Source organism: Balaenoptera acutorostrata, chromosome 15, assembly GCF_949987535.1.
Source record: "Balaenoptera acutorostrata chromosome 15, mBalAcu1.1, whole genome shotgun sequence".
In the NCBI taxonomy this organism is placed as follows: Eukaryota; Metazoa; Chordata; class Mammalia; order Artiodactyla; family Balaenopteridae; genus Balaenoptera; species Balaenoptera acutorostrata.
This window is the reverse complement of record NC_080078.1, coordinates 64693752-64712353: the sequence shown is the minus strand read 5'-3', so window position 1 is coordinate 64712353 and position 18602 is coordinate 64693752. Positions and strand designations below refer to the sequence as shown.

Genomic DNA, 18602 nt, shown 5'->3' with positions numbered 1-18602 from the left:
GACTGAACGTGATTCATATGACAGGTAGGGAGGACTAGGGGATGAACCCCAGTGAGCAGATCAGAGCCGTGAGTGGCTCAGAATGGGAATGGGCTGATTTGGAGAGTCTGTTGTGCTATTCTAAGAGCATCTGGATCCTGTACCAGCCAAAGCAAATCAAACAGGAGTGCTTATGAAGAGCTTGTTTCTAAAACAAGTACGGGCTGTGTTATTGACACACGCCACAGGGGAATTGAGAAGACTGTTGGCAGAGATGTTAAGAAAGCTGACATGCTTTCAGTTCCAATCTTTGCTACTACCTACGTATGGGTACAGCTGACCTTGACTCCAGAGGAGAAAACCCTGGACTGAGACACAAGAGACCTAGGTTCTGGTCTGAGCGTGACTCTGAGCAGGCGACATCATCTCTCAGGCCTCAGTTTTTTCTTTCTCCTCCAAATAATAACAATTCTTTACATGCCTACTCTATTATCACTATCCTCATTTTCTATGGCTCAGAGAAATTAAGCTAATACAGGCTGGCATCTAAATTCCAGGTCTGCTGTTAAAGCCAGTAGTCTTTCCACTCTATTGCATCATCTCTCAGTGTTAACTGACGGGGTGAAACCAGGTGGACCAAGGCATTTCTGGACTTGAAAATTTTATGATTCTTAGCAGGCTGAAATTGTGGTTTCAAGAGCATTCTAAATATATACTGTAGTGCTAACCTGCTAGTTAAGAAGCCTTCTCCTATAAATGAAATCCTCAACACCAAGGGCAAAAGCTGAGTACAAGCCAACTTGAGAGCCAGAGGAGAGCGGACAATGAAATTTTAGGAAGCCCTGAAGAGGCCCCTGGAGAATACATTGCCTAATTCATTTTACAGATGGGGATATGGAGGCTGCAAAAAGATAAACAGCTTGACTGGGAAAACCCAGAAAGTGGGTGACAGAGCACAAACTGGGTTCTATGCCTCATGGACTCTCTCATACTCGTTATCTACTCAGTCGCCAACATTCCAGGCCATTCTGATTTCCTCATTGATATTTTTTTTCCAAATGCTGAGTGACAGGCGGGTCACTGCCCCTGCAGCCGACTCCCAAACACTTCTCGTTGTAGGTAATGGCTCTTTCTTTCTGTCTCTGCTGCAGCGTTAAGCAGGACTGAATCTGAGTCTTCTCTTTTGGCCCCCTCCTCTTTTTTTCCTTTGAACGACAGACCAAGTGCCTTTGGAGGCACAGAACTGGAAGAGACATACCAGCAATTATAGAACAACTTTCTACTTCATTCCCTCTTTTTGGAGCTGAGGAAACTGAGGCCCAGAGATATTAAATGCTTTCCCAAGGTTGAGTTAGTAGAACAGGCTTAAGAGCCTGGGCCACAATACTCACCTTCTACTACAATCTGACACTGAACACAGGGTATCAGAATTTATTTCAACCACTAGTGGCTGAACACCAATCCAGGCCAGGCATTTTTTCATCATCTCCTATTAGCATCACAATAACTGTATAGGCATTATTGTTCCCATTTTGCAGAGGAGGAAACTACAGCTTGGAGAGGTTAGTCACAAAGGAAATGAATGTCACAGCAAGGATTCAAATCTTTGGCTTTAAAGCTTCCTCTCTTTCCCCAGCAGCATATAGCCTGAGGTTTTTAAGAATATATACAATGGTGGAAAAGATGGAGTTAATTAATCTTCCTAAAGACAAGTTATCCTGTAGATCACTTTGTCTCTTGCCCTATGCACTTAAGTACACTAACTCTTGATATATTATGCTAACTGAGGAGATGGGGAGGGAGACGAAGGTACGGTAGACCAGTAGAGACTCCTAATACAAAATGACATATAACTCAAAAGCAGCAATTTCTGCTTTTGTGTTAACGTGATCTTTTGTAGGATAGTTTTGGGGCTTTTCTGCATCTGCCCCATTAGGTCATAAGTCCCCTTTATTCATGTCCTACTCATCTTATGATTCTGGTATCAAACTTGCTGATGGACCTTGGTTTCCTGATTTATGGTTTCCCAGCTTGGGTTTTTGATCTCTTGGCCTTATTCTTAGGCTCAGATCCCTACCTCTCTGCCACAGTCAACGGCCTTAAAACTGCCCTCTAGGAGCTGTCAGTCACTCTTCTGTCAGGCTTGCTGCTCCAGTGGGACACAAACATGCCTCATGAATACAGGCAAAACTCTTCAACAAAATATTAGTAAGCCAAAACCAACACCATACAAAAAGGATTATACACTATAACCAAGTGGGATTTATTCTAGGAATGAGGTTGGTTTAAAATCCAAAAATCAATAACATAGTGCCATGTTAGTAGAATAAAGGATAAAAACTACACAAACAAAATCCAACATCCATCCATAATAAAACCTCTGAGTAAACTAGAAATAGAAGAGAACTTACTTGGCCTGATAAAAGAAGTCTACCAAAAAACCCTACAGCTAACATGGTGAAAGACTGAATACTTTCTCCTTAAAATGGGGAACAAGGTAAGAGTGTCTGCTTTCACCAATTCTGTTCAACACTGTACCGGAGGTCCTAGCCGGTAGAGTCATGCAGAGCGATTTTATGGACGTAAGATTATGTCATTCCTCTACTCAAAACTCTCCAGTGGCTTCCTATTTCACTCAGAATAAAGCCCTACATGATCTGAGTCCCTGTCTACCCTTGTGACTTCTTCTCCATAATCCACTCTCCCTATTGCTCACTTCATCTCTAGCTACACTGACCTCCTTTTGTTCCTCAAGACACTAAGCATGCTCCTGTTTTAGGGCTTCTGAACTTGCTGAACTCTATGCCTGGAATGTTATTCCCCAAGATATACGCATAACTCATACTACTTCAGCTCGTGCATATTTCTGAACAGAGTTTATTTTCTCACAGAAGCCTTCTTTCATCACACAGTCCCTCCCTATTCCCTTACCTTGCTTTATTTTTATTCCTATGTATTCATTTGTTTATCCTCCACTAGAATTTAGGATACAAGAGAGAAAACTATTTTCTTCACTGCTACGTTTCAAACACTTAAAACTGTGCCTGGCACATGGTGGACACTCAATAAATACACACTGAATGAATGGACGTCTTTAAAAAGATATTCATATATAGGAGAATGAATAAAGGTGGGGTTGGGAGGGTGGGAACCACTGTCCCAAGAGTCTGAGAAAGACCAGGGTTTTAGGTCATGGAGAAAGAGCCAATGTAGAATAGAAAAAACTTGGTTCTCTAAAGCCAGATTCTTCTAAGTTCTAAGCTTAGGTCTTCCAGTCACTGCCTGTGTATCCCTCTCTAAGTCTCCGTAATTTATAAAATGAGAATATCACCACCTACCTCCCGAGCTGTTATGAAAATGAAATCAATTTATGTAGAGCATTCAATATAGCACCTGATAATATAGTAGATACTACAAATAATTAAACATTCTCTGATACCTCTGTCCCTCAAGAAGAACCTAGAACTACCTTAAAAATTACCTAGCTCCACCTTAGTGAAATGCATAGATGTCTATAGGGCTGTTGTCCCTGAAGTATGACCTTCATACCCATTTTAACTTCTCTTTCTTATCATTCTTCTTTTACCTCTCCCTTACTGTTAGCTTTCAGCTCTCACCTCTAGCTGCTGCTAATATAGCAGCTCCTCCTCCCCTTTTTATACACCGCTCTTAATCTTATGGAGGTTTAGAAACCAGATTGCTAAGCTTGCTACAACAACACGTAAAAATAGGAATAAATTAGTGCTGTGCAAGGTCTTAAGGATGACAATGCTTTGTTACCTTCTTGTTTTTCAGTTGCACTCTGGAAAATTGAGGATGTTAGATAAATAAGATACTATACGGATATCAGTATATTATACAATATTTTACATAGAATCGTTCATATTTTAAAATAGTCAGTAGTGGAACTTCTTCACAGGGCAGTTGTCATGAAAACAATAAAAGCCAAGCTTGATGCCCAGGCCATGTAAAGGCCAGAAGCTATAGAACATTAGATTAACCAATACAGAAAGAGAGGACAGGAAGAGTCCGGAGATTCAGAATAGGAGGGAAGGTTGGCCAGTGTGGATTCCAGGAGCATCAGGTTGGAGGACAGATCCCTCTGTGCATCCTCAGGCAGGCAGAGGGAAGAACAGAATGCCCCTTGTTACAGAGTGTGAAGACAGTGACCTATATCACTGGCCAAGAGAGAGAGAAACGGTGGGAAAACTGGAATGCCCATGGCCTCTGATAAGATATGAGGCTGCAGTACAAGTGCCTTTTTCACTAGCAGCTGGAGGGTGGGGGTTGGGGGAAGGCAGGGAACCTAGGGCCAGAAGAGGAATAGCCCTCCTGTTCTAACATGCTTGGGATGGACTCTTGAAACCAACTATAATATCTGTACTGGCAGTGGCCTTGGAGCCAGGCTGTGTGAGTGCATCTAAACCTGCACTCTGCAGCCCACATGCTGCAAATCATGGCTGCCAGTGCTGCCTGGTTTTGTCTCTGTGCCCTGGAAAGACTGAACTTGTGGATAGACTGAACTTCCGGTAGGGCCTGCAGAAGGAGAGGAGGAGAAGGGCATGGGAGAAAATTTACAGTGTAAATTTCCAAGGCAAAACCTTCCCTTTTACCGTTGGGGAGTGGGGTGGCAAATAGGTCAGGGACTGAGATGCCAAGGATACTTATAACACTTTCTTCTCACCTTCTCTCACTTCAGTCATGCTGTTCTACAGTTCACAAAGCTTTCCAACTTGCATCTCCCATTTGATTGTCTACAATATCCTGTATGGTTGGTGCACACAAAATAGACGTGTGGGTGCAGTGAGACACTCCAATTTACAAATAGGGAAATGGAGATTATCCAAGGGCAAATACTGAGTGAGAAGATAAAAACCCAGGTTTTCCAACTGCAGCTCAGCTCTCCAGGTCCCCATTTGTGCTGGCCCAAGTGCTTATGGAATCCCACGTGTTACAGATGTTTTCTTCTCCTTCCAGCCATATTTAGCCTTGGCCTCCGCCTGCTTGAAGGTTCTTCCTTTCCCCCTCACTAAAAATGCCATTGCTCAGAAAGGACCCCCAACTCTTGCCTGCCCTGCTGGGCCCTTCAAATAACTAGACCTCCTTCCTGAATCCCTAAGGAGGTCTGTTTTCTTGAACTTTATAAGAAAAATCATGATTCCAGGGAGATCAGCATTCCAAGGAAAGAGTGCCAAGGCAGAGAGAACAATGGTATTCACAGTTAGACTGACCTGGGTTCTAATATCAGCTTTACGGATTCCCAGGTGTAAACCTGGGCAAGTTACTTCAGTTTCCTGAGTCTCAATTCTCTCATCTATAAGATGGGGTTTTGTCTAGTTTAAATGGGATCCATAACACTATTGGTTCTTAATATGTTGATTTCCCTTCCTGTTTCACCATCTGCAGTCTTCCTTCTAAGATTCCCTGGACTTCCCTCTTCACACAGCCCCACTCTAATCACTCCGTCCTCACCTCCACTGATGATCACATTCTGCAGGACTGATAAAACCACAGGATTTTCTGAAGCTGACTCTGGGCTTGGTAGGTCACAAGCAAGACTGAAATCAGGAAAAGTCTCTAAGGGCTATGAAGTCACGTTAAGAGAGCTTATGGGAGAAGGGGTTTAGCTGCCAGGTCCAGAATACCCCCCAGGAGAAAGCAGCTGGCAGAAGCCAGAAGGAATTGAGCATACTTTGCTTTATTCATGGCAAACGATCCCAGCCTGTCTCATGGCAGCTCCAGGAAAGCAAGTTCAATTCTCCTCCCAGTACAAAAGACTGCCTATGACAGTCTCTTAGGCATGGAGTAGGAGAGTAATTATCTGTAAGTTATCTGTCCTAAGGGTAAAAATAAGCCCCAAACTAATTACCTTGTATCTTGGCCCAAGTTTGCCCAGAGTTTACCTAGGCACCCTCACTCACCAGTGGCTGAGCTCAGCCAGCAATTTCCTCTTTTGCGTTACAGGGTCAGCACCAACTGTCTCAGGGAAGAGGGCTCACCTATAACAGAGAGAAATCAGTCAGGGTCTTGCTCAGAACAGGCATGAACTTAGGTCAATGAAGGCATGCAAAGTTCCTGCCCTTACATGTCTTGTATCCTAGCAAAAGATAGGGTAATAATTAAATATATAGTTTCAGGTTGTGCTATAAAGAAAAATAAGCAGAGTCAGGAAAGAAAGAATGACAAGGAGTGAGAATGAGGTCTGTTTTAGATAAATCGGTCAAGGAAGACTTCTCCAAGAAGCAATTGCTAGACAGAGACCTGAATAAAGTAAGGGGGTAAGACCTGCAAAGATCAGAGGGAAGAGTATTTCAGAGAGGGGGAATAAGCGCAAAAGCCCTGAGGCAACAATAGGCAAGAGTAAGCTTGTTATATGCTAAAGAACAAGAAAGTCAACATAGAATACAGTGATGGGAAGAATGAGGTTCCTCCAGGCTTCAGTAACCTGGAACCCAGCTGGAACAAATTTTCAAGCACTCTGAGATTGATTTCAGGTTTCTCTGCTCACCTCCTCCTCTGTTGGGTAAGGGACAGAGAAACTCCTATATATTACTTGGAATGTGGGGTAGAGAGAAAACAGAGAAACTCCTATGTATTACTTGGAATGTGGGGTAGAAATGACTGGGGTAAGGAGAACAGTAGCACGTGCCAGGCACTGTTGTAAACCCTTTATTTGTATTAACTCATTTAATCTTTACAAACTCTTGTAAGGTTGGTGTGTTATTACATTTCCCCATTTTACTAATGGGGAAACAGAGAAGTTAAGTAAGTTTGCCCCAAGTCACACAGCTAATAGATGGTAGACCTGGGACTTTAACCCTGGAAGTCCAACCTCCAGGGCTTGCCTTCTTAACCACACACTATACCACTTCTCAAAAACAGAAGAAAAAACACAGGAAACGCATTCTCTAGTCCTAGCTGACATGGCTCACAGCCCCCATTTATACCCAAGTCTGAGATCCTCTCCATTTACTTGCAGTCCAAGCTTTTTACTGAATACCAGTTGAATAACTCCGGAGTCCTTCAGCCAGGTGGTTCCAGAGGATACTGTGATCACAAAGCTATGATGATAACCACAACAATAGCCATTTAATAGCCACTAACATTTAATGCACACTTTGAAATAGACTAGGTACTGGGCTAAGCACCTTACATGTACTATTTTATTTCAGAGAAGGAATGACAGTTGCTATAAGGCCTGGGTAGAGGGATCTGTGTGGGGCTCCACGCCTGGAACAAAGCAGCAAACACAAGGAACTAAAGGATCCCTGTAGGCCAGGGTCAAAGCACAAAGGCAGAGGCACTAATGGGTGGGTGGTAAGAGGAAAGGACTATCAGCACCTCCAATTAACACGTCAACAAACTGAACTCATCTTCCATTTCCCAGTCCCCATGTTTCACCAAATGGTATAACAATTCTCCGAAGTACATATATTTTTTAACATCTTTATTGGAGTATAATTGCTTTACAATGTTGTGTTGGTTTCTGCTGTATAACAAGGTGAATCGGCTATATACATACATATACCCCCATATCCCCTCCCTCTTGCGCCTCCCTCCCACCCTTCCTATCCCACCCCTCTAGGTGGTCACAAAGCACCGAGTTGATCTCCCTGTGCTATGCAGCTGCTTCCCACTAGCTATCTATTTACATTTGGTAGTGTATATATGTCAATGCTACTCTCTCACCAAGTACATATTTGGACTCCAAAATGTTCACTCATGCTCTCCAACCCCTTCTTCCCTCATTCCCACGATTGCCAAGTCCTTGTAGGGGTTTTTTTTGTTTTTGTTTTCAGTCTCTAACAGCTCTACATCCAAATCATCTTCTTTATTCCCTACTGTGTCAACTTCCTCTTGGTTCAGGATCTCATTATCTCCTGCCTGCACTGCTGGAATAATTCTTAGAATTTATTGACATTACAAGGACACGCTGTTACAGCAGCCTCTTCCCTGGTCTCTCTTTCACTAGTCTCCCCCGACCCTTCCTGTTCCAATCTATTGAGCCCACACTGCCAGACTAATGTTCCTAATGCCACTCCCCTGCTCAAAAAAATGTCATGGCTCCCAATCACCTCAGCCTTGCTCTCTAGACTCTCATACCATGGGTCTGGTCATCATCTACCTTACCTCTACTGTGGGCTTTCCAGCTCCCATACCTTTATCCATGTTGTTGCCTCACCTGGAATGCCTCTCTTCATTTGTACATATTCAAATCCTTCTTAATTTTCAAGGCCTAGCAATTCAGTGAAGTTATCCTGAACCCTTTCTTACCTCTCTGTCATGTTCTTGAAACATCTCTGGCTGTGACTACTATCTGGCTCTGGCGTCACCATCCACTAAGGCTTCAGAACACATCCCCTGTTGTTCTTCCTTGTAAAGATTCCTACTGCTTCCAGACAAGGAAAACCTCGTCAGTTAAGATTTCTGTTCCAATTCCTACTACATACATACATTCATTTACTTATTTATTCATTCATTCATTCATTTATTTATGGCTGCATTGGGTCTTTGCTGCTGCGTGGGGTTCATTCATTCATTCATGTATTTATTTATGGCTGCGTTGGGTCTTTGTTGCTGCGCGGGGGCTTTCTCTATTTGCAGCGAGCGGGGGCTGCTCTTCCTTGCGGAGCACAGGCTCTAGGCACACGGGCTTTAGGTGTGGCTCGCAGGCTCAGCAGTTGTGGTGCACCGGCTTAGTTGCTCCGCAACATGTGGGATCTTCCTGGACCAGGGCTCAAACCCATGTCCCCTGCATTGGCAGGCGGATTCTTAACCACTGTGCCATCAGGGTAGTCCCCTACTACTCTTATCTTACTCTGGATCTATCTCTTAACAAAAGACCTGAGTTTTAATCTGAGCCTCAGATTCCTTAACTACAAAATGGGGATACAATTCCCATCCAGCCTACAATATAGGGAGTTTGTAAGAATCAATGTGACAACAGGAGAGGAAAGGGGAAGAGTTGAGATGGGAGACCCAGCCAAATCTTTAACAGCTCTTTTTGTCAGCTGCAAAACCCCAAGTCTTCTACCCAATTAATCGAAAACAATTCCTGGGCCTTCTTAGCCATGGTCACAACTCTGGGTTAGGGGTTGTAGAGGATGCAGGGATGAATGAGAACAAATCTTATCCTTAGGCTCCTGGCAAGAACTGTGGAGTAAAGTCCTGGTAGGACTGTGTCAGCTTCCTACAAAGGATGACTAAGACTATTAGGCAGACTATGGAAAACAGTATGGAGGTTCCTTTAAAAACTAAAAACAGAGTTACCACATGATCAGCAATCCCACTCCTGGGCATATTATCTGGAGAAAACTCTATTCGAAAAGATACATGCACCCCAATGTTCACAGCAGCACTATTTATAATACCCAAGACATAGAAGTAACCTAAATGTCCACCAACAGATGAATGGATAAAGATGTGGTGTGTACACACATACATACACACACACACACACGAAATATTATCAGCCATAAAAAAGAATGAAACAGGGCTTCCCTGGTGGCACAGTGGTTGGGAGTACACCTACCAATGCAGAGGACACAGGTTCAAGCCCTGGTCCAGGAAGATCCTACATGCCACGGAGCAACTAAGCCCGTGTGCCACAACTACTTAGCCTGCGCTCTAGAGCCCACAAGCCACAACTACTGAACCTGTGTGCCACAACTGCTGAAGCCCTGCAATGAGAAGTCCATGCACCGCAATGAAGAGTGGCCCCCACTCACCGCAACTAGAGAAAGCCCACGCCCAGCATAGGAAACCCAACGCAGCCAATGAATGAATGAATGAATGAATGAATGAAACAATGCCATTTGCACCAACATGGATGGACCTGGAAACTATCATACTAAATGAAAAAAGTCAGAAAGAGAAAGACAAATACCATACGATATCACTTATATGTGGAATCTAAAATATGATACAAATGAATATTTACAAAATAGAAACAGACTCAGAGACACAGAAAACAACTTATGGTTACCAAAGAGGGAGGGGGGTGGGAGAAGGATAAATTAGGAGTTTAGGATTAGCAGATACAAACTACATATAAAATAAACAACAAGGTCCTACTATATAGCACAGGGACCTATGTTCAATACCCTGTAATAAACCATATTGGAAAAGAATAGGAAAAAGCACGCACATGCACACACACACACATAACTGAATCACTTTGTTGTACACCAGAAACTAACACAACATTGTAAATCAACTATACTTCAATTTTTTAAAAAATTTGAAAAAAAAAGAACATTAGGCAGGACCTAACAGTTTCAAGAGTGCTATGTATTATAAAAGTGGAAAAAGAAATCAGTCTGGGGCTTCCCTGGTGGTGCAGTGGTTAAGAATCCGCCTGGCAATGCAGGAGACACAGGTTTGAGCCCTGGTCCGGGAAGATACCACATGCCGTGGAGCAACTAAGCCCGTGCGCCACAACTACTGAGCCTGCGCTCTAGAGCCCATGAGCCGTAACTACTGAGCCCGTGTGCCACAACTACTGAGCCTGTGTGCCTAGAGCCTGTGCTCCACAACAAGAGAAGCCACCACAATGAGAAGCCTACGCACCGCAACAAAGAGTAGCCCCCGCTCGCCACAACTAGAGAAAGCCCATGCACAGCAACAAAGACCCAATGCAGCCAAAAATAAATAAATAATAAATTAATTTTTTTAAAAAAAGAAAGAAATCAGTATGACTAGAAGTGGCCTCAGAAGCTTCATCAGAGCAAGGGCTTAGGCCAGGCCTTGATGCAGGGTGACAGGAAGACATGGGCTACTATGCACCAGGCACTGGGCTAGGTGTTATGCTGGTAACCCTTGTAATACCTGTGAAGCAAGTGATGGCATGCCCATTTTATAGCCAAGGTAACTGAAGATGGGGGAGGAGGCTAAGTGTGTCATTCAAGGTCAAACAGCTGGTAAGTAGCAGAGCTAAGAATTGAACCTAGGTCTGCTTTACTCCAAAGCCTAATGTGCTTGCTTACTTACTTCATGGTCTGCCCTACTCATTATGTAGCAACATGAAAAGGGACCAGGTAAACTCTGAAGTTCTTTCTACCTCAAAAATCCAATGATTTGAATGGGGGTGGGGGAGAGAAGAGAGGAGCAAATAGGAGGTTTACTGCTGCTATGTCTTTCCCATAAGACTGTGACCTTACGGCAGGTTTAGGGTCTTATTAACTAGAATGCCGAAGTATCTGACATAGCCTGGCACGTACGAGACACTAAGTATTTAGGGAACCTGTGAGTGAATAAAACACCAGCTCTATCAACCTTTGTTCTAAGGTCTAGAAGTAAGGTCCAAAATCTCAAGCTCCATGTTCTGACTCTCAGCCCCAATATCTATACCAACTATCTACTAGTCTCTCAGCTGAAGGTACCCTTTTCCCATTCTTGTTTTCAGGAGTTAGGGAAGAGGTGAGAAGAGAAAAAGATAAGAAAGGAAGTTAGCTGGTTAACACAGAAAGGAGAGGTAGAAGAAAGGGGTGAAAGGAGAGAAGGTAAGGAAGGAAACAAAAAGGAAGGGGGTGCCAGGGCAGGATTAAAATGTCTGACACCTAGACTTTGAGAAAGGTTTCTTTTTCCTTCTGATTCCAGAAACAAAATTGTTTTTGTTTTTTTTTTTAAGAGCAGTAGTAGGAATTCCTCTTTATATATTTTAAATGAAGGGAAATTGCTTGTCCAAACCCCAGACCAAATCTGTCAGCAGGAGGTAAATTGAAATTCCTCAGGGCTCCTATCAGTTCTCACCACCGTCCTGACCCAGCCTAACTCTTGCTCACCTGGTTTAGGCTGAGGCCTGCAGAGATCAGAAGACATGAAAGTTCTTCCTCTATTCCTCTGCTCCTTCTACAAAGGTTGCTCCAGGCTAATAAGCCCTGGGAGTCTAACCTTCTTTACAGATAAGGGGATACTGATACCCTCTGGACCCATCCCCAAAGCTCCCTGTCAGGAAAGCTTTGTTGATTCCTAAGGGAAAAGTGTTTCTCCCTTTCTGCTTAATTTCTCAAATGTGTGTGAATGTACTGAGGTAAAAATGGGATGGAGGAGGCAAGGTCCCTTCAGGACTCTCTAGATCTTGGGTCCTAATACAGCTCAACCCTCTTTAGGTCTGATCTACATATTATATACAGGTATCTCTCTTTCTTACTAAATCAACAGAGAGAGCCCTGGGCTGAGAGAAAACCTAAAGGCTAGTTCCAGCTCTACCTATAATGCACTGTGTGACCTTGTCAAGTCATTTCACCTTCCTGGACCTTTTTTCCATATCTGTAAAATGAGGGTGATAGTATCTACTAGTCTGGAGGATTTTCTGATGGATCAAACAAGATTGTCAAGAAACAGTTTAACTGTTTAAATCTATTTAGTTTGATATAAAGGTAAAGAAAGAATGAGGGGATGGTCTCTTTAAAAAATGAAATAAAATAAAAAGAGGGCTGTACCACCTTTCACTTGAAGAGATCTGCTCTGAGTGAAAAGACTTAGGAAGAGCTGTGGCAGAGACTGTCACTGTCTGTACCTCCATCAAAAGACAGTAAAGCACCAACTGAAACTGAAAAAGCTCAAGAGCTACATGTATGCAAATACCAACAGTTCCAAGCACAAAGAAGGTAAGAACCAGCAGAAGTCACGTATTACTCAGGGAAAGTAACAAAAAGTAGTAATGACCAATTTAGTGGTGAAGAGCTCAGGCTCTGGAATCACACACCTGGGTTTGAATCCCAGCTCTGTCTCTTACTAGCTTTGTGACCTTAGGCAAGGTATTTACCTTCTGTGCCTCAGTTTCCTACATTTGTTTTAAAAGGTTCCTGCTTCATAAGTGTGTTATTGGGAGAAATAAATTAAATAGCATGGGAAAGCCCTTACCTCAGGGCCTGGCATAAGTGACTTAACGATAGATATTGTTTTTCCATTTAAATACCACAAAGGATGAATCAAGCAATAAAAAAGGCCTAGGAGAAAAGAAAGAAATGTACATTTGCTATTATCTTATTATGTACCATTAAGACCCAAAGCCTTAATTATTCTCATTTATTCCTAATAACCTCTTGAAATCCATAGAATTATCCCCATCTTACAGGAGGAAATTGAGCCTCAGAGAAGTAATTTGTCTAAAACCACACAGCTGGGAAAAAGAACTTATTTCAAAAGGTCTGACTGCAAAACTGTGTTCTTTCTACTACATATATACCTTGCACTTTCTCATGCTCAAAAATAAGGAGCCCCCCACATACCAAAATAGGCTCCAATAATAAAGTGTTAGGGAATGGACCAACTTCTCCCATTTTGTACTCGATGAAGCAACTATTGGTTTTGTATGCCTGGGGAAAAGATGGGCAGGGGTGAAATGCAAGTGCGCCATCAAGTTCCAGAGTTGCAGACTGGACTTACCAGGCCTTCCCAAGGGGCTCTCACATTTGTCGCAGTAAAAGAGGAGACAGGGCCTTTTGCCAAACTGAATACCACACCCTAAAGGACAAGATGTTCTAATGTTGTAACAAACATGCAAAAAGCCATGAGAGGTGCCAGGGCAGAACTCAAATACCTGATCAAAACACCTTATACCGGGAGGGAATACAATGCTATGTATGAACACTTTTGCAAGAGTCAGCATGTACTGTGTCCTGAGTGTGCACACTGTCCCTATTTCTGGGAAGCACTTTACTATGGCCCACATGACTGGAAGTTTACTCTTAAGACAAGCACTCCTTCCTTTGGGCCAGACTATTATTTTGGAGCATTCCATTAAAAAATAATAATAATTAAAAAAAAAAAAAAAAAAGGGAACAGATTCTTACAGGAGTATATGGAAACCAGGAATCTACAGCTGGCAAGTAGGGGAAAGAAGCCAGGAAGTAAATCAAGAAAAATTTGAGAGAAGAACTGGGGCCTGGATATCAAAGGCTTTGGGCAGGGTGGGGAACCAAGCAAAAGACCTAAGACAAGAGAAAGGGAGTGCTTCAGGGGACTAAGAAGATATTTTGACAGAAGAAATTATTTTCTACATTTGTAAAACAAATTTTTAAAAAAAATAGTACGTCCTTGGGACTTCCCTGGTGGCGCAGTGGTTAAGAATCCGCCTGCCAATGCAGGGGACACGGGTTCGAGCCCTAGTTCGGGAATATCCCACATGCCGCGGAGCAACTAAGCCCGTGCGCCACAAGTACTGAGCCTGTGCTCTGGAGCCCGTGAGCCACAACTACTGAGCCCATGTGCCACAACTACTGAAGCCCGCGCGCCTAGAGCCCGTGCTCCGCAACAAGAGAAGACACTGCAGTGAGAAGCCTGCGCACCACAACAAAGTGTAGCCCCCACTTGTTGCAACTAGAGAAAGCCCGCACGCAGCAACAAAGACCCAACACAGCCAAAAATAAATAAATAAAAATAAATAAATTTTTTTAAAAAAATAGTACATCCCTATAAAACCTCTGGTGTTTAGAGTAGAGCAATCTCCAGGGCATACAGGAAGACTGATTGAAAGAGGTGTTTCGTTTTCTTTTTATTGTTTTTGGCTGTGTCGCGTCTTACTTGTGGCATGCCGGATCTTTCACTGCGGTGTGCAGGCTCCAGAGCACGCGGGCTCTCTAGTTGAGGTGCGTGAGCTCAGTAGTTGAGGCACGCAGGCTTAGTTGCCCCACGGCACGTGGGATCTTAGTTCCCTGTCCAGGGATTGAACCCGTGTCCCCTGCATTGTAAGGCAGATTCTTTACCACTGGACCACCCGGGAAGTCCCTGAAAGAGGTGTTTCTGAAGTGATATCTTCCTCAGGAGAGGGGAAGGAAAATAGAAGCTAGGTTCTCTAGGCCTCCGGGGTGACAACCAAGGCAGGAGTGAGCAGACACAGGACATAATCTTAGCATAACAGCTCCAGGTTCAATCAGTCAGGGCTCACCTGCAGGTAGTCTCAGACCCATTTCTGCTATAGTCAGCACTTGAAGGTGCACAACTGCCCATAGACAGTAGGGAGTACAAGACTGGCCATAGAGCAAATAGTCCTTGTCCCAGGAGCCACGCTTGCCAATCTGTTTTAGTTCTGTCCAGCTTGCCCCCTAACCTCTTGGCCTCAGAACTCTAACTGCTTCAATCTTCGTGAGGCCTGCTTTTCCCAGCCTGGATCAAACGCCATGGTCCTGAAGTTCTAGACTCCTTCCAATCACAAGAATACCTGACCTTGACTCTTATGACTGGCTCTATTGTGTGTTGCCTATGCCCTGGCATAATAAACCAACTGGCTGTGTTGCCATGGGGGTTAAAAAAATGACCTCACAACATAATAAAAATGCAGCCAAGTCACAAATGGCTCAGTAAAACTCTTCTACTCCCCAACAAAGACAGGTGTCAGGATGCCCAGCATATCACAAAAAGAGGCCCTGGAGGGCAGCTGGTTTCTTAATGACAGGTGACATTAGGGCTCCTGAGCCCAATCCATGTCCACGTATGAGAACACTATACATGCCATAAATAGATGAAACTCAATCCAGGCAGTCTCTAGGCTGCCTGGAAGAACGTCCACAGAATACAACAGACCTGCAAGACAATCATTCTTGCCTCTGCCTTTTCTGGGCAGCTAACAGCATTTCTCCTTCCTCAGCTGAATCTGCCTCCAGTTTCCCCCTTCTCCTTCCCTGAAAAACCAACCCCGCAGGAATCATCAAAGGAGGCACAAGTAATTACTATTTTCTTTTCTCCATGCTAATGAGACAGTTGGATGGTTCCCCTTCCCCCTCTTGAGCTGGAAGCGAGAATCCAAGGCTTTATAATCTGTAACCAACAGACCAAAGCTGGGGCCAGACAGTGCTCTGCAACTGAACTGTACAGAAGATGGCTTTTTGTCCCTGATGAGACCAGAGCTGGAAGAGGCCCCACCATTTTACAGAAGGAGTGGTAAGACCAGAGTGAGAGGATCTGTCCAAAGTCACAGAAGGAAGGCAGTGGCATGGCCAGAATCAGTCTCCTTACTCCCAATCAGGGCACTTCCCAAATCATCCAGACTTCCTCTAGTACAGAATAAATTTGGAGGTGTCCTCAATGTACCTGGAAACTGGAACTACAAATTTCAAGTTTACATATCAGTTTTTTTTTTTAAATTAATTTATTTATTTATTTTTAGCTGTGTTGGGTCTTCGTTTCTGTGTGTGCGAGGGCTTTCTCTAGTTGCGGCAAGTGGGGGCCACTCTTCATTGCGGCGCGCGGGCCTCTCACTGTCGCGGCCTCTCTCGTTGCGGAGCACAGGCTCCAGACGCGCAGGCTCAGTAGTTGTGGCTCACGGGCCCAGTTGCTCCGCGGCATGTGGGATCTTCCCAGACCAGGGCTCGAACCCGTGTCCCCTGCGTTGGCAGGCAGATTCTCAACCACTGCGCCACCAGGGAAGCCCCTACATATCAGTTTTTGAATAGGTATTTAAAAAGCAATGACAATGCTCTGCAGAAGTGGACTCAGTCCCAGAACTGGGGTTCTGGGGCAGAAGGCCAGGATCTGAGAGACAATGCCAATTTTACCCCAGAATTTAAATCACAAGTAGATGGTCAGGCAAAAAAACAATCTGTTAATTTTAGTTGGGATTCAGCTCAGTTACGTGAAGACTGTAGATACCAAGGGTGGGATCAGAACTAGCCTTAAGAATGAATTTCAGGTCTGGCGGATAAAAGACCAGTTTAGTATAGAACACTAGGACCTCATATTTCACAGATGAAGAAATCGAAATCTAGCACTATTTTTTTTTTTTTTTTTGATACATGTGTTGTTTAGAAGGCACCCAGTCTCGGGTGTTTTTGTTCTAGCAGCCCAAACGGACTAAGACACATGGCTTTATCCTAAATGTCAGAGGACTGTCTGCTAAGGAGACTGACCAGTGATTACCTTACTTAATTTTCTGGCCAACTGTCCATGTCATTGCTTCTTATCTCAGGGTAACACAGAGTTTTGTCCAGAAAACTAATTTTGGGGGGAACTTCTCTCTTTCGCTTGGTGGGGAGTATTTGTCCTCATTTTTATTGGGGTTGCCCCATTTATCTGTTTTTATCTCATCTTTCAGGAATTCCTCATTGTTTCATCTATTGGGAGTATTTCTCCTAGTCTTCCAACTATGTCACAGATCTCTAGCAGACGATCACTTATGCCAAAAACCAAATCTGGAAACTGGATTAAGACAATTTCCGTAGTTTAAATAACAACACCAAAAGGGAGACATGTCTTTAAAAAGAATTTAACAACCAACAGATGTTTGCAAAATCGCAGTTCAGTACTTTATACAATGGTTATCCTTCAAAACATACAAACTGGGATCTGCTGTAACTTGTGCTGTGATATCCCCAAGTGACATCTCCCCTTGTTGCAGGAAAGACAGTGGGGCACGAGAGGATGCTCACATCCCAGGTCTTAGGCGAGTCCCTGGGATGGCCGCCGAGTGTGGGTTCTTGAACAGGAAAGAATTCAAGAGCGAGCCAAACTAAAATGAAAGATGGTTTACTCAAGGAGAAACAGACTCCACAGACAAGAGTGTGGGCCATCTCAGAAGGCGAGAAAGGCCTCGAATCTAGCACTATTGGGGGCATCACAGGGAAAGACCCAGGGTGAAGCAGCAGACTGAAGGATGCTATGGCTCAGAGCTAGCCATGACCTGCCTGCCTAGCCATGGTCAGAGAAAAAGGAAGACAGAGCCTCTGGGAAAAGGAGCCACCATATGCAAAGGCTGTGCTGAGAAGAAAATGGTTCAAGTTTTTAAACTGGACTAATTTGTAGACTCTAACACAATTTTTTAATCTTTTTTATTTTTTTAACCTGAAGACAGACTGTCAGCCTCTAAAATCTCTTCCCTTCCCTCTCACTTCTATCCTAGCTCTATCACTTCAGGTTGGAGTCAGCAACTCAAATCCAGTCCTCAAACAATTCTGACTCCAGGCAGGAAATATTTAAAACAGTCTTCGCCCTAACTCCCATCTCCTACCCATATGGCCTGGATGTCAACCCTTCCTCTCTGTTCTCCTGTACCACAGAGTTGATTGTGGGGTTCCTTGTGGTATTCCAGGATATTGCCAGTGCTGACCACGAGGCTTCAACTTCTAGAGGGCACAAAATCATGTACAGTATTCTACAAATGGCCCCAGGTCCATGTGAGAACGCCTGCCTCAGGTCACCTGCCTAACATCTCAGGCCCTCCTAGGACTAAAGCCCAGCTCTGAATCCAAGACTAGGCCTTCCCACCAGTGGCCATTCCTCAGAGACTGCCTGCCAGCCTAGACTTATTCTTGAGTTTGCCACTCTCCCCATCCTTCTGCAGGGAAGGCAGCATGGTACAGTAGAAATAGCACACATACAGATCTGGGTTTGAGCCCTGGATCTGGCCACCTAAACTGGGTATCCTTAAGCATTATTATTTACCTGCTCCCCTATATCCCCTTAAGAGCTTTGATTACTGTCTGTTTTTTCCACCACTCTCCCCTATGGGAAGAGGGAATATTTAGGTATTTCCCTGTATCCTCAATGAGTCAGTCTCTGTCTACTGAATGATCCTCTAAAACTAAGTTCCCACATCTGTAAAATGATATCTGTGATGATATCACCTGTCTCAGAGTTATGAGATAAAGGAACAAAAAAAATGTGAATTGCCTGGATCAGTGCCT

At 43.9% G+C, this 18602-nt stretch overlaps 1 protein-coding gene across 6 annotated transcripts in view; it reads right to left on the bottom strand.

Moving 5' to 3' along the window:
* Positions 1–18602, bottom strand: part of RALY (RALY heterogeneous nuclear ribonucleoprotein) — an 81305-nt gene that overhangs the window by 37477 nt on the left and 25226 nt on the right. For 4 of the 6 annotated variants that reach the window (XM_028169323.2, XM_028169322.2, XM_007193265.2 and 1 more), the window contains exon 2: positions 5901–5978. The exons of 1 other annotated variant lie outside the window; for it this stretch is intronic. The gene's annotated coding sequence lies outside the window, so the exon portion shown is untranslated. Of the gene's footprint in view, positions 1–5900; positions 5979–8253; positions 8369–18602 lie in introns of those variants that run through there. One more of the 6 variants, XM_028169324.2, reaches the window with a different exon arrangement.